The 4,603-nt window shown below is 59.5% G+C and overlaps 1 long non-coding RNA gene across 2 annotated transcripts in view; it reads left to right on the top strand.

Moving 5' to 3' along the window:
• The window catches only part of LOC113205843 (uncharacterized), a 45,835-nt gene that overhangs the window by 32,460 nt on the left and 8,772 nt on the right, over positions 1-4,603 (top strand). For both annotated transcript variants that reach the window (XR_008011102.1, XR_008011101.1), the window contains exon 4: positions 421-544. This is a non-coding gene — a long non-coding RNA (uncharacterized LOC113205843). The remainder of the gene's footprint in view (positions 1-420; positions 545-4,603) is intronic.

Here is a 4,603-nt window from a genome sequence, read left to right as displayed (position 1 = left end):
CACCTGTAATGACCCGTGACTTATTTGGGCCGATGGGAAAAAATAGTGTTGTGCTCGAGGGCGTGTACTGAGCTGATGTCTCTCGTTGATGTCTTGCCGAGGTGACCCCCGCCCCGCCACGGCCCGCCACGCCCCCTTCTAGTACCTCGTCTGTAACGCCTGGTGGTGCCGCTTTGCCTCCGCCCGCCCAGAGCCCAGGCCGCCCTGTCGATTTGGAGGCGACAGGGGAAAGCTAGCTGCTGTATTCTGGTGTCGTGCTGTTGGTCTGAAATGGGTAAACGGCGATATGCAAAGGCGTCTTACAGCAACAACTGTATGTTGTGTTCTATCTGATCTCTTGTTCTCAATTTTAAACAAGATCCCTCCCATGGAAAAAAACAATAATTTCAGGTTTATTTTGTTTTATCTTTTTTTTTCCAGCTGTGATTTTTGAAAGGGAAGAGGAGGACAACGACTGGCTTGCTGCTGCTGTCTCGTCATCCCAAGGCGACGCCGAGCTCTGACGCCCTCGATCCGTTTGACGGCCATCACGGCCGCGAGGCAGGTGAGGGGGAAGGGACCTGGAAGGGACCTGGAAGGGACCCGCGGCCAATCATTCTTGAGGAGGGGCCGGGCGGGGCCCGCCGGCAGGAGTGACGGCGGAAACGCGACGCGACTCAGAACTTACCTTTACACTTTCCCGTGATCAGCTACTTTTCTTTTTCCTTTATCTTGAATGAGCTGGCTGCGGTGCGCGTCTTTCGCTGCGTTTTGATATCCGCGTACACTTCCTTGTAAAACAAAAAGAAAACAATTCTCACATGGTATAAAGATGATAACAACATAGGCGTCATGTGATAAAGCCGTTCGTACACTCGGATGGGCGGTGTGGTTGCTTTGACGACGCTGTCTGTAATTCGTATCGCACGTCCTCTTTTTCTTCTCTTTATATGTTATAAAAATAATAAAAACCATTTCGTACCATCGCTTTCCTCTCTTGTCTCTTGTGTTGTGGCTATGCGACGCGTGGCGTGTGCCTTATTGTCACGCTCCAGGTCCACGACGACGACGCCGCGACGCGTTGTGTGTAATTAGTGGCGACTGTACAGCGTGACCGGCCCCTCTAGGGGGGTATGGGGGGGGGGGGTCCTCTAGAAGTGGCCCTCTCTAGGGGTAAATGACACCTCGCGAGCCAGGCCAAGCCAAGCCAGAGGCCCGTGCGCGGAGCCCATAAGACACCTGTTTCTCTCCCTCCCCCGGCCGCGTGTCGTCCCCCCAACAGCAGCTCCGGCACATCCGCGCTGCTCCGGCTGGCAAGCGTGCCGCGGGCGGGTAATGGCGCGGATACATACAGCAGCGGTGCAGCGAGTCAATATCATCTCCCCGGGGCGTAAATGAGCGGCCGGCCTGGTGGTGTAATGAGGGGGGACGTGTATCGGCAGTCAATAGGGTAATGGCTCGGTAATTGCACGTGTGTGTGTGTGTGTGTGTGTGTGTGCCGCGAGCAGTGCGCTGCGCCCTCGCTGCAAGCTCTTGTGCTGCGTGCCGCGCTGGCGCGTGGCGCGCACCTGCCGACGGGACCACGCCCCTTCGCGCCTCGCGCGGCCGCCCCGCCCTGCCCTACCCCGCCCCGCCCTGCAACGCCGGACTCGGACTGGACGCGCCGTGCGCGCGCGCGCGCACCGTTTAAAACGGACCGCGCGGCTATGATGTGCGATGATGCTGTTTGTTGCGCAGGTGTTGTTGGCCTGCTCCTCCTGCCTGCGACGTCGCGGACCTCGGTCTACGCGAGAGGCGACTATACCCCTGTTTTTCTGTGGTCTATTGCTCCCGCCGCGACGTCCGCGTCCACTTGCCGGCCCGTATTATATTTTTCTGTAAGGTGCGCCTCGCCCTGCCTCGCCCCGCCCCGGTGCGTGCCTCCCGGCCCCCCGGGCCCGGTAGCCACCTGCCGCCCGGCCGCTGCTGATCGACTCATTGCAAAGCAGCGGCGGCGCGCGCCGAGCTAATGGCCCTGCACGTTGCACATCGTGCAGCACTACATGTAGTCCCCCGCCCCTCATGTTGTTTCGCGGCGCTGCTCGAGTCGCGTGCGGCGCGAGCGCGCGCGCGCGCGCGCTTTACGACAGGTGAAAATGCGCGCATCCTCTCTGTCTCGATAAGTGTCGTGTCCATTATGGCGCGGGGGGGCTCCGCGAGGGGCTCGGCGTGCTGCTCTTCCTTGTCGAAAGCTCGCCGTGTTCGCCGTGCTCGCCGCCGCCGCGACGCCCACCCGCCGCCGCCGGATAGCGTCGCGACGCCGCCCGCTTCCTTCATTAAAAGCCCAAACGTGGAGGAATGACGATCGGCCCAAATATAGGATATTGCACGGCGCGCTGCTCTAATGGAAAGTCTCGCCGTACCGCGCCGCCCCGGAGAGCTCATGGAGTACCAGGATGGATATTACCTCCTGTCCTCCTGGAGCACTCCTAGTAAACTTCTAGGGGACTCCTAGTGGACTTCTGGAGCACTCCTACTCCTAGTGGACTTCTAGGGCACTCCTAGTGGACTTCAGGAGCATTTCTTGTGGAGCTCTTGTGGAGCACTTTTGGAGCACCGCTGAAGCACTCTTAGAGCACTCCGGGTCGAACTCCTGGTGCGCACTTCTGGTGCACTCCAGGTGCACTCCTGGGCACTCCTGGGCACTCCTGGTGCACTTCTGGAGCCTCCTATGGAGCACTCCTGAACTTCCCCTCGTATTTGGCGAGGTCCTTCGCGGGACCTACACACTAGTCTTTGAGATGACGGGGGGCGCCGCTCGCTCCTCTGCTCCGCCCTGGACGACGTCGTGGTCGTGACGGCCTGCCGATGTCCGGCTGCTTCCGCTTCCGGTCCAGTACCTCGGTCCGAGGGCCGGTGGTGTCGCCCGTGATGGCCTGCCATGGGGGCGGGCAGCCGGGCCGGTGGTGGTGAGCGCGCCGCCGGTGAGCGGTCTAGAATGCAGGTGGGCCGTGAGAAAGCAGGCGCGGCACGGCACACCGGTTTGCGTGGACAAAGAAAGGCCGTGCGGCCGATCGCCGGACGGACGGGCGGCCGGCCATTACGGGGGACACGATCATGTCACGCTGTCTCGGACAGTGTCCCTTCTCCCCCGCTCCTGGAGTAGTCTCTCGCTGCTCGAGAGAATGTCTCGCACAGGAGGAGAGGAACTGCGATCGGCGCGGGGGCGGTGCGGTGCGGGCAGCAGCGGCCAGGACTCGTTGTAATGATATCTGCTATGGCTCCGGCTCCCTCTATCTTTCGGGGCCCTACAACTAGGAATTTTAAAGTCTGATATTTTTCCTGAAAAAACTCGAAACTGTTCCAGAAAAAACTGGAAAAAATTGAAATATTGCCAGAAAACTTGGCAAAAAATGAAACTTTTTAAGAAAAAAATAAGAGATTTTCCAAAAAATTATTGGAGTTTCCCACCAGAAAATTCAAATCCCTACCCGAAACCCAACCCCTAACCTCTTTACCCCCAACTCCGCCTTGTACTCCATTGCATTTTGGTCCCTTTTGTTGTGTTCTTGGTGTGGCGTTTCGAGTGTCTCCCGAGTGTCTCCGCGCTGGCGTGGCCTAATGAACGAATCTCTCGCACCAAGCCAGCGTATCGCCGCTCTCCGCGCGACGACCATTCCGTCATTATCAACACTGATGGTTATGAGCCCTGCTGGGGACCATGCCATGCACCACCTGGAAAAAGAGTTTCTCTTTCCCGCGGCGGCGCGTCGCTCATGGGTGCGGATGAGATGCTCAGATAAAAAAGAATAACTCGAGGGAGGGAAGGCTTTGAGAGGCACACAGGCTGGCAGGAGTCGTTGGCAGGAGCTCGACAGTCCAATGACAGTGCCGAGGATACTTTTAATTAGCCAATAGCGGGGCCTTCCCCGCCGCCTTAATTACACACCTATGTGGCCGTCATAAGCGCGCTGCGCACCGCTGCAGCTCCACCCGCACGGGCCCGTCCCGCCCCGCCTCGCGAATGGGTTTTAATAAATGTTTTTATATTTTTCGGTCTTGCGTGTGCGCCCGGCCGCGCAGCCCTTTGCCGGATCGGTGTGCGAGAGAGACAGAGGTCCCCATGGGTGCCCTCCTATGACCGGTGGCAACGCCCGCACCACCGTGGGAGCCCCATGGCCAGGTGCGCCCCTCGTATCGACATGGGTTTTACTCCAACAAGCTTCGCCGCCGCCGCCTCCCTTTCTCTCGCCGTTTGTGCGGTATAAAGTGAGTCCCCGCGCGCTGCTCGTTTGGGTGGTTAGGGTCGCCGGTCGCACGACAGGACACAGCACTTTACGTCGTCGTCGGCGAAGGGACGCGATTTAGCTCTCGTATAATGTTTTTGTCTCGGCGCGCTGTCTGACTTTGTCACTTTTGCCTGCGCGACGACCACGCGGGCGGGCAGCCCGCCGGCCTCAGCGGCGGCGTCACGCGCGGGCTCGGGCCGTTTTCACTTGTCGCCAAAGTACCCGACCCCGCGGCCGAACCCTCCTCCCACCTTACCTACAGCCCATCTTTCTCTTGCTCGCTCGCCCCCCTCCGCCTTCGCCCCCTCCTTTTCCCTCTCGTCTTGCCTCTTTTCCTTTCCTATCGGTCCCCAGGC

This window comes from Frankliniella occidentalis, unplaced genomic scaffold, assembly GCF_000697945.3.
Source record: "Frankliniella occidentalis isolate FOCC.00 unplaced genomic scaffold, Focc_3.1 Scaffold48, whole genome shotgun sequence".
Taxonomy (NCBI): Eukaryota; Metazoa; Arthropoda; class Insecta; order Thysanoptera; family Thripidae; genus Frankliniella; species Frankliniella occidentalis.
This window is presented reverse-complemented; position numbering and strand designations above follow the sequence as displayed.